This window comes from Arachis ipaensis, chromosome B1, assembly GCF_059453495.1.
Source record: "Arachis ipaensis isolate K30076 ecotype BB chromosome B1, ASM5945349v1, whole genome shotgun sequence".
In the NCBI taxonomy this organism is placed as follows: domain Eukaryota; kingdom Viridiplantae; phylum Streptophyta; class Magnoliopsida; order Fabales; family Fabaceae; genus Arachis; species Arachis ipaensis.
The window spans coordinates 110,905,237-110,916,953 of record NC_142436.1 but is presented as its reverse complement, the minus strand read 5'-3'; the positions used below and the strand labels follow the sequence as shown (position 1 = coordinate 110,916,953).

The window sequence follows — 11,717 nt, the reverse complement described above, 5'->3', positions numbered from 1 at the left end:
AAGCTTTGTTCTTTGCTGCTTTTTCTTGCTTCAAGAATCATTTTTATGATTTTTCAGATTATCAAATAACATGTCTCCTTGTCATCATTCTTTCAAGAGCCAACATATTTAACATTCTTAAACAACAACTTCAAAAGACATATGCACTGTTCAAGCATTCATTCAGAAAACAAGAAGCACTGTCACCACATCAATATAATTAAACTAAGTTCAAGGATAAATTCGAAACTCATGTACTTCTTGTTCTTTTGAATTAAAACATTTTTTATTTAAGAGAGGTGATGGATTCATAGGACATTCATAACTTTAAGACATAGTTACTAACTACTAATGATCATGTAATGAAGACACAAACATAGATAAGCACTTAACATAGAGAAAACGAAAAACAGAGAAAGTAAGAACAAGGAATGAGTCCACCTTAGTGATGGTGGCGTTTCCTTCTTGAGGAACCAATGATGTGTTTGAGCTCTTCTATGTCTCTTCCTTGTCTTTGTTGCTCCTTCCTCATTGCTTTTTGATCTTCTCTAATTTCATGAAGGATGATGGAGTGTTCTTGATGTTCCACCCTTAATTGTCCCATGTTGGAATTCTCCTAGGGAGGTGTTGATTTGCTCCCAAAAATTCTGTGGAGGCAAGTGCATCCCTTGATGTATCTCAGGGATTTCTTGATGATGAGCTTCTTTATGTGCCTGTTGAGATTCATGAATGTGCTCTCTTGTTTGCTCCATTCTTTTCTTAGTGATGGGCTTGAGAGATGAATCTTTCCATCTCCCATGGCTCAGAGGTGGAAGCATTTGTCTTCCCTTTCCTCTTTCTTGAGGTTTCTCTGGCCTTAGGTGCCATTAATGGTAATGGAAAAACAAAAAGCTTATGCTTTTACCACACCAAACTTAGAATATTACTCGCCCTCGAGCAAGAGAAGAAAGAATATATGAAGAAGAAGAAGATATGGAGGAGATAGAGGGATGTGTGGATGGATGTGAGTGGTGAATGGAAAACAGAAGGGATGACCATGAATGGAGAGAGAGAGGGTGAGGTGGGTGGGGATCCTGTGAGATTCACAGATCCTGAGATGATCCTGTGGGGTCCACAGATCCTGAGGTGTTCAAGGAATTACAACCTTGCACTAAATTAGGCATGTAAAATGTCCTTGCACACAACTCTGGGCGTTCAGCGCCAGGTTGGTGCCCATTTTGGGCGTTCAACGCCCATTTGTTGCCCATTTCTGGCGTTGAACGCCAGAACCATGCTTGTTCTGGGCGTTCAGCGCCAACTCTTCTCCAGGGTGCAATTCTGGCGTTCAGCGCCCAGATGCTGCCCATTTTGGGCGTTCAGCGCCCAGGTACTGCCCATTTTGGGTGTTTAGCACCAGAACCATGCTCTGTTCTGGCGTTGAACGCCAGACAGGTGCTTCCTCCAGGGTGTGATTTTTCTTCCGCTATTTTTGATTCTGTTTCTAAATTTTTCGTTTATTTTGTGACTCCACATGATCATGAACCTAAGAAAACATGAAAAACAAAAATAAAATTAGATAAATAAACATTGGGTTGCCTCCCAACAAGCGCTTCTTTAATGTCAATAGCTTGACAGTGGGCTCTCATGGAGCCTCACAGATGTGCAGAGCTTTGTTGAGACCTCCCAACACCAAACTTAGAGTTTGGATATGGGGGTTTGACACTAAACTTAGAGTTTGGTTGTGGCCTCCCAACACCAAACTTAGAGTTTGACTGTGGGGGCTTTGGTTGACTCTGCTTTGAGAGAAGCTTTTTCTGCTTCCTCTCCATGGATGCAGAGAGAGATCCTTGAGTTGTAAACACAAGGTTATCCTCATTTAGTTGAAGGATTAATTCCCCTCTGTCCACATCAATCACAGCTCTTGCTGTGGCTAGGAAAGGTCTTCCTAGGATGATGGATTCATCCTCTTCCTTTCCAGTATCCAGGACTATGAAATCAGCAGGGATGTAAAGGCCTTCAACCTTTACTAACACATCCTCTACTTGTCCATAAGCCTGTTTTCTTGAATTGTCTGCCATCTCTAATGAGATTTTAGCAGCTTGCACCCCATATATTCCTAGTTTTTCTATTACAGAGAGGGACATGAGGTTTATCCCTGAACCAAGGTCACACAGAGCCTTAAAGATCATGGTGCCTATGGTACAAGGTATTATGAACTTTCCAGGATCCTGTTTCTTCTGAGGCAATGTCAGTTGATCCAGATCGCTTAGTTCATTGGTGAACAAGGGAGGTTCATCTTCCCAAGTCTCAATACCAAATAATTTGGCATTTAGCTTCATGATTGCACCAAGGAACTTGGCAGCTTGCTCTTCAGTAACATCCTCATTCTCTTCAGAAGAGGAATACTCATTAGAGCTCATGAATGGCATAAGGAGGTTCAATGGAATCTCTATGGTCTCTAGATGAGTCTCAGATTCCTTAGGTTCCTCAAAGGGAAGCTCCTTATTGATCACTGGACGTCCCAGGAGGTCTTCCTCCTTGGGATTCACGTCCTTCTCCTCTCTTGTGGGTTCGGCCATGGTAATTAATTCATTGGCTTTGCACTCTCCTTTTGGATTCTCTTCTGTATTGCTTGGGAGAGTACTAGGAGGGATTTCAGTGATCCTTTTACTCAGCTGGCCCACTTGTGCTTCCAAATTTCTAATGAAAGACCTTGTTTCATTCATGAAACTCACAGTGGCCTTAGATAGATCAGAGACTAAATTTGCTAAGCTACATGGATTATGCTCAGAATTTTCTGTTTGTTGCTGAGTGGATGATGGAAAAGGCTTGCTATTGCTAAACCTGTTTCTTCCACCATTATTAAAGCCTTGTTGAGGCTTTTGATCCTTCCATGATAGATTTGGGTGATTTTTCCATGATGGATTGTAGGTGTTTCCATATGGTTCACCCATGTATTTTAACTCTGCTATTGCAGGGTTCTGAGGATCATAAGCTTCTTCCTCAGAAGATGCCTCTTGAGTACTGTTGGATGCAGCTTGCATTCCAGTCAGACTCTGAGAAATCATATTGACTTGCTGAGTCAATATTTTATTCTGAGCCAATATGGCATTCAGAGTATCAATTTCAAGAACTCCCTTCTTCATAGACATCCCATTATTCATAGGATTCCTCTCAGAAGTGTACATGAACTGGTTATTAGCAACCATGTCAATGAGTTCTTGAGCTTCTGCAGGTGTTTTCTTTAGGTGAATGGATCCACCAGCAGAGGTATCCAATGACATTTTAGCTAATTCAGACAGACCATCATAGAATATATCCAGGATGGTCCATTCTGAAAGCATGTCAGAAGGACACTTTTTGGTCAGTCCTTTGTATCTCTCCCAAGCTTCATAGAGGGATTCACCTTCTTTCTGTCTGAAGATTTGAACATCCGCTCTAAGCTTGCTCAGCTTTTGAGGAGGAAAGAACTTGGCTAAGAAAGCCGTGACCAGCTTATCCCAAGAGTTCAGGCTATCTCTGGGTTGAGAGTCCAACCACACTCTAGCTCTGTCTCTTACAGCAAAAGAGAAAAGCATGAGCCTGTAGACTTCAGGATTTACTCCATTAGTCTTAACAGTATCACAGATCTGCAAGAATTCAGTTAAGAACTGAAAGGGATCTTCAGATGGAAGTCCATGAAACTTGCAGTTCTGCTGCATCAGAGAAACTAGCTGAGGTTTCAGCTCAAAGTTCTTTGCTCCAATGGTAGGAATGGAGATGCTTCTTCCATGTAAATTGGAATTAGGTGCAGTAAAGTCACCAAGCATTCTCCTTGCATTATTGTTGTTGGGTTCGGCTGCCATCTCCTTTACTTGTTCGAAATTTTCAATAAGGTTGTCTCTGAATTGTTGTAATTTAGCTTCTCTTAGTTTTCTCTTCAGAGTCCTTTCAGGTTCTGGATCAGCTTCAACAAGAATGCCTTTTTCTTTGTCCCTGCTCATAAGAAAGAGAAGAGAAAAAGAAAAGAAAAGGAATACTCTATGTCATAGTAAAGAGGTTCCTTATTGTTAGTAGAAGAAGAAAAGGAATAGGGGTGAAGAAGAATGAAGAATCCAAACACAAAGGTGATGATAGGAGCAGAGATGTGAGATGAAGAGAAGTGTTAGTAGATGAATAAATAAATAGAAGGGGATGAGAGGAGGAGAGAATTTTCGAAAATAATTTTTTGAAAAAGAGTTAGTGATTTTTGAAAATAGTTTTTGAAAAAGGTTAGTAGTTTTTCGAAAATTCAAATAAAAAATAAAATAATTAGTCTAATTAAAAAGAAATTTTGAAAAAGAGGGAAGATTTTTTTGAAAATTAGAGAGAGAGAGTTAGTTAGGTAGTTTTGAAAAAGGTAAGAAACAAACAAAGTTAGTTAGTTAGTTGAAACAAATTTTGAAAAGATAAGAAGTTAGGAGGTTAGAAAAGATATTTTGCAATCACTTTTTTGAAAAAGGTAAGATAAGAAGATATTTTTGAAAGATATAATAGAAATTAGTTTTTAAAAAAGATTTGATTTTTTTTTTAAATCTCAATTAATGACTTGATTCACAAGAAATCACAAGATATGATTCTAGAACTTAAAGTTTGAATCTTTCTTAACAAGTAAGTAACAAACTTGAAATTTTTGAATCAAAACATTAATTGATGATGTTATTTTCGAAAATATGATGTAAAATTAAGAAAAATATTTTTGGAATTTTCGAAAATAACTAAGAAAAATGAAAAAGATTTTATTTTTGAAAAAGATTTTTGAAAAAGATAAGATTTTCAAATTGAAAATTTGATTTGACTCATAAAAACAACTAGATTTTAAAAATTTTTGAAAAAGTCAAATCTAATTTTCGAAATTTTAAGAGAGAAAAATGGGAAAGATATTTTTTTTTATTTTTGAAATTTTTATGATGAGAGAGAAAAACAAGAAAAATTATGCAATGCATGAAAGTTATGGATCAAAACAATGAATGCATGTAAGAATGCTATGAATGTCAAGATGAACACTAAGAACACTATGAAGATCATGATGAACATCAAGAACACATTTTTGAAAGATTTTTTAATGCAAAGAAAACATGCAAGACACCAAACTTAGAATTCTTTAATGCTTAGACATAAAGAATTCAGGAATGCATATGAAAAACAAGAAAAGACACAAAACATGTAAATGCAAAGATCAAACAAGAAGACTTACCAAGAACAACTTGAAGATCATGAAGAACACTAGGAATGCATGAATTTTTTCAAAAAAATGCAAGATGCACATGCAATAGACACCAAACTTATAACATGACTCAAGACTCAAACAAGAAACACAAAAATATTTTTGATTTTTATGATTTTCTAATTTTTTTTTTGTATTTTTCCAAAAATTATTTGAAAAACAAAAATAAGGATTCCAAAATTTTTAATATGAATTTCAGGAATCTTATGCTCTTTAGTCTAAAGCTCTAATCAAAGGGTCAGGCATGGCTTAATAGCCAGCCAAGCTCTAGCATGTAAATCAGACATGACACGCCTAACTTGCCCTACAATCATGGCTTTACAGCCAACCAGGCTTCAACATGCTTTATGAAACACTAGAATTCATTCTTAAAAATTCTGAAGAAAAATATATTTTTGAAAACATTTTTATGTTATTTGATTTTTTTTTTCGAAAACAAAGGAGAAATTTTAGAAAGATTTTTGAAAAATTTTTGAAAAGAAAACGAAAAGAAAGTTACCCAATCTGAGCAACAAGATGAACCGTCAGTTGTCCAAACTCTAACAATCCCCGGCAACGGCGCCAAAAACTTGGTGCACGAAATTGTGATCTCTGGTAATGGCTCCAACAACTTGGTGCTCTAATCTCAATTCATAATTTGTCACAACTTCGATACAACTAACCAGCAAGTGCACTAGGTCGTCCAAGTAATACCTTACGTGAGTAAGGGTCGAATCCCACGGAGATTGTTGGTATGAAGCAAGCTATGGTCACCTTGTAAATCTCAGTCGGGCGGATATAAAATAGTTATGGAGTTTTCGAAATTAATAATAAAAGAAGGATAGAAATACTTATGTAAATCATTGGTGAGAATTTCAGATAAGCGTATGGAGATGCATTCGTTCCTCTGAACCTCCGCTTTCCTGCTGTCTTCATCCAATCAGTCTTACTCCTTTCCATGGCTGGCTTTATGCAAGGGCATCACCGTTGTCAGTGGCTACATCCCCTCCTCTTGTGAAAATGGTCCAAGATGCCCTGTCACGGCACGGCTAATCATCTGAGGTTCCCGATCATGCTGGAATAGGATTCACCCTCCTTTTGCGTCTGTCACTACGCCCAGCACCAGCGAGTTTGAAGCTCGTCACAGTCATTCAATCATTGAATCCTACTCGGAATACCACAGACAAGGTTTAGACTTTCCGGATTCTCTTGAATGCCGCCATCATTCTAGCTTACACCACGAAGATTCCGATTAAGAGATCTAAGAGACACTCATTCAATCTAAGGTAGAACGGAGGTGGCTGTCAGGCACGCGTTCATAGGGAATGATAATGATTGTCACGTTCATCACATTCAGGTTGAAGTGCGAATGAATATCTTAGAAGCGAAATAAGATGAATTGAATAGAAAACAGTAGTACTTTGCATTAATCTTTGAGGAACAGCAGAGCTCCACACCTTAATCTATGGAGTGTAGAAACTCTACCGTTAAAAATACATAAGTGAAAGGTCCAGGCATGGCCGAATGGCCAGTCCCCTAAAACGTGATCACAGGATCAGAATACAATCCAGGATGATTCTAAAGATGATCCAAAGATGTCTAATACAATAGTATAAGGTCCTATTTATAATAAACTAGCTACTAGGGTTTACAGAAGTAAGTAATTGATGCATAAATCCACTTCCGGGGCCCACTTGGTGTGTGCTTGGGCTGAGCTTGAAGTCTACACGTGGAGAGGTCATTCTTGGAGTTGAACGCCAGCTTTTGTGCCAGTTTGGGCGTTGAACTCCAGTTTGGGCGTTGAACTCCACTTTTGCGTCATCTAAACATGGAAAAAGTATGGACTATTATATATTGATGGAAAGCCCTGGATGTCTACTTTCCAACGCAATTGGAAGCGTGCCATTTTGAGTTCTGTAGCTCCAGAAAATTCATTTTGAGTGCAGGGAGGTCAGAATCCAACAGCATCAGCAGTCCTTCTTCAACCTCTGAATCTGATTTTTGCTCAAGTCCCTCAATTTCAGCTAGAAAATACCTGAAATCACAGAAAAACACACAAACTCAGAGTAAAGTCCAGAAATGTAAATTTAACATAAAAACTAATGAAAACATCCCTAAAAGTAACTAGATTCTACTAAAAACATACTAAAAACAATGCCAAAAAGCGTATAAATTATCCGTTCATCAGTCGTTCTCCCTAGGAATTGCAATAAAGTGCTCTTGTTATTGGTTATGAAGTATGTTTGGGGTTTTTGGGATATTAGACAAGAAATATAAATGGCAAAGGAAATAAACTAACAACTATGAAAGCTCTTGGCAAGGTTATGAGAATTGGAAGTCCTATCCTCATTATCCTCCTCAATTGTGATGAGAATTGTCCATTGCTACCACCTAGTTAACCTCTAACCATGGAGGAAAGTCAAGTGGATGAATTAACTTGATTCCACAAGTCCTAGCCAACTCCTAAGGGAAAGACTAGCTTTAGTGGTATCCAAATCAATTAGCAACTTCTAATTGTCAATCAACAAAGGAATTAGATAATTCAAGAGTCACTAATTACTCTACCAAAGCCAAGATGAACAAAATCTAACTCATAACTAAAAGAAGCATTTTAACAAACACATAGAAGACAATAAAGGCAGACATTATTAATTGCAAGAATTAAAGGAATCTACAACTACAAAAGCAAGAGATTAACAATAGAAAGGCAAAACAATTATGAAACAACAAAGAACTTACCAATTGCATTGAAGAAGAAATGTAGATCTACAAAAGAAAGTTCATAAACTACAACTAACAATACAAAGGAATTACAAGAGAAGAAGAATTCTACAACTACAAGAGAGAAATTAGGGAAGAAAAAGGAAAATTAGAAGAGGAGAAGAAGTAGATCTAGATCTAAAACCTAATCCTAATTCTAGAGAGAAATGAGAGCTTCTCTCTCTAGAAACTAACTCTAACTACTTCTAAAACTTAAAATATGACTAATGATCAAAGGTATGTTAATTTCCCTTCAATCCTTGGCTTAAATAGCATCAGAAATAAGTTGGATTGGGCCCACAAGGCTTCTAAAATCGTTTGGCCACGAGTTGCATTAAGTGAATCATGTGCAACCATCGGTGCATACACATACAGTCCGCGTGCGCACCCCTAAACGCGATGCAACTATAGCAAATCTTATATCATTTTGAAGCCCTGGATGTTAGCTTTCCAACGCAACTAGAACCACATCATTTAAACTTTTGTACCTCAAGTTATGGTCAACTAAGTGTGAAGAGGTTGGCTTGACAGCTTTTGCGATTCCTTCATTTCTTCATGAGTTCTCCATTTCTACATGCTTTTTCTTCATTCCCTCAATCCAATATTTTCCTCCTAAATCTGAAATCACTTAACAAACATATCAAGGCATCTAATGGAATCAAGGTGAATTAACTTCATCTATTTTAAGTCCTAAAAAGCATGTTTTCCCACTTAAGCACAATTAAAGGAGAATTTACAAAACCATGCTATTTCATTGGATACATGGAAGAAAAGTTGACAAAACCCTCTAAATTCAACACAAGATAAACCCTAAAAATGGGTTTTATCATGTACGCACAGGTACTTGTGCGCATGCACATATGCAAATTTCTTCTTGTGCGTATGCACGCAAGCTTGTGCGCACGCACACTTGTCTGTGTGTGCTTTTCCTTGTTTTCTTCATGTATTCTCCCTTGTACATGCCTTCTTCCACTTTTGGATTCCATTCTTGCATAATTGACCTGAAGTCACTCAACAAACATGTCATGGCATCAAATGGAATAGAAGCGGAATTAAATTGCTCAATTTAAGCACAAAAATACATGTTTTCATATTTAAGCTCAATTTAGGGCTAAAATAAAAAGTATGCTATTTTGGTGCTTAAGTGTGAGTTTATGTGATGAAATCCATTCAAATCAAGCTAAAATATATCGAAAAATAGGGACTCATCAAGGAGCTGGAGCAAAAGTCTAATTCAGAGACAGAGAAAGCACTGCAAATGCTGTTCGGATCTGACCTTCTTGCATTCGAAAGAGCTTTTCTGGAGCTACAGAAGTTCTAATGGAGCGTTCTCAACGGCTATGGAAAGCTGACTTCTAGAGCTTTCCAGAAATGTATAATTGTCTATACTTTGCTTCAGATTAGAAGGCCCAAAACTGGCGTCCAACGCCAGCCTCCTGCCCCCTTCCAGGCGTCCAGCGCCTAGGGAGTAGAGACCAGCGTCCAAACGTCCAAAGAGGACCCCCTAGCCAGCGTTCAATACCCTAGAGACCTCATAGCACGTGGATCTCATCAAAACTCATCCCAAACACTCACCAAGTGGGCCACAGAAATGGATTTTAGCACTAAAAAGACTGTTTCACCGTTACTAGTCATTTGTTTAGTTTTTAAGGCATTAGATTTATGTTGTTCACACACATCATCAAGACCTTTTACCATAATTTCAAATTCATCATTGTATTTTCTTATCAGTATGAGTTTTTAAACCTCTTAGGTTTAGGGGAGGATCCCTGCTGAGTCCTATGAATTAATAAAAGTATTACTATTCCTTCTTCGATCTGTGTTTGATTTATTTCTAAGATGTTTACTTGTTGTTCAACATGGTGAATAGGATGATCAGTGACAATCAGCTTTGTTCATCATACTAGGACCACGTGATTGACAACCACCCGTGTCTACTTGGGTTCGTGTGAATACGTGACTGGAAATCGCGAACCGCCAACTTGGTTATACATCTCTCAGACGACTAATCCGCGACTTCATTGGGGACTTCTTGAGACGTTAGTTCAGCCAATTTTGGGGGAGATTAGGGTCTCTGTGGTAGAGGCTAGAACCCAAAGAAGTAGCATTCTCTGATCCGGAAGATTTGACCTTGTCTGTGGCATTTTGAGTAAGATCCCCAGGAGAATGAACTGCTAGAGCTTCACCCTCTGTCAGATTGGATGACCACGGCCAATGGCGTTTGATCTGGAGCAGAGGAGATTGATGACCACGGCCCATGGCGTCGATCACATAGAGCTTGCCATAGAAAAAATCACTCACAAGCAAAGAAGACAGTAATACCAGAGTTAATTCAGAAAGACAAAGCAACTTCAATCCTTAACCATATTTATATTACTGATTCCATTCTAATTCACAAATACAAATTACGAATAGTTTCCTCTATCCGCCTGAATAAGACCTGCAAGATAACCATAGCTTGCTTCAAACCACAATCCTCGTGGGATCGACCCTGACTTGCTCAGGTATTACTTGGACGATGATGAATGGACTTTTGTATGGTTTAGAATTCACAAATGAATCTTCGTTGCAAGTATAGTTTCTAAACCAACATTAATCCTTTCATACAAAAATTTGTTTGTCACTAGTACAAACCCTTAAAATTATAAACCGAAGTATTGAACCTTGGGTCGTTCTCCCTAGGAATTGCAACAAAGTGTCTTGCTATTGGTTATGAGGTATATTTTTGGGGTTTTGGATAAGAAACATGAAAAGTAAATGGCAATGAAAATAAACTAACAACTAAAAAGGTCTTGGCAAGGTTTGGTGGTCAAGGATCTCTATCCTAATCACTAACCACAACATGAGAATTGGCAAGGACCAACCCCACTAAGTTAACCCCTAACTAATAGTAGAGGAAAGTCAAGTGAGCTATGTCAATCCAAGTCCACAAGTCCTAGTTCTCCACCAAATCAATTAGTGAGATCTAGAGTTAATGGCTCCCAATCGTCAATCACTTGGACATTAGTAACTCAAGAGTTCCTAAGTTACCTTCCCAAGCCAAGAGCACTAAAATCTACTCTAAAATCCAACCAAGAATTTCATCAAACACTTGGAAGGCACAAAAGAAAAGAATAGTAAATTGCAAGAATTAAAGGAATCCACAACTACAAAAGTAAGAGATTAACAATAGAAAGGCAAAATAATAGAAAAGTAAACTCATAACTAAAAGAAGCATTTTAACAAACACATAGAAGGCAATATAAGTAAACAACATGAACTGAAAGAATTAAAGAGAGATCTAACTAGAATAGCAAGAGATCAACAATAGAAAAGGAAAACAATTATGCAACAACAAAGAACTTACCAATTGCATTGAAGAAGAAGTGTAGATCTACAAAAGAAAGTTCATAAACTACAACTAACAATACAAAGGAATTACAAGAGAAGAAAAATTCTACAACTACAAGAGAACAATTAAGGAAAGGAAAGGAAAAATTAGAAGAGAGAAGAAGAACTAGATCTAGATCTAAAACCTAATCCTAATTCTAGAGAGAAGTGAGAGCTTCTCTCTCTAGAAACTAACTCTAACTACTTCTAAAACTTAAACTATGACTAATGATCAAAGGTATGTAAAGTATGTCAATTCCCCTTTAATCCTTGGCTTAAATATCATCAGAAATGAGTTAGATTGGGCGCACAAGGCTTTAGAATTTGCTGGCCATGAATTTGCATTTAATGAATCACATGCAAATCGGTGCATACGCGTACCATGCACGTGAGCACCCCTATTCGC

The 11,717-nt window shown here is 37.7% G+C and overlaps 1 non-coding gene across 1 annotated transcript; it reads left to right on the top strand.

The window, feature by feature from the left end:
• Window positions 1–3,296: 3,296 nt before the first annotated feature.
• On the top strand, window positions 3,297–3,404 carry LOC148577911 (small nucleolar RNA R71). The gene has a single exon (XR_015904508.1). It is a non-coding gene; the product is annotated as a small nucleolar RNA R71 (small nucleolar RNA).
• The last annotated feature ends 8,313 nt before the right edge of the window (window positions 3,405–11,717 follow it).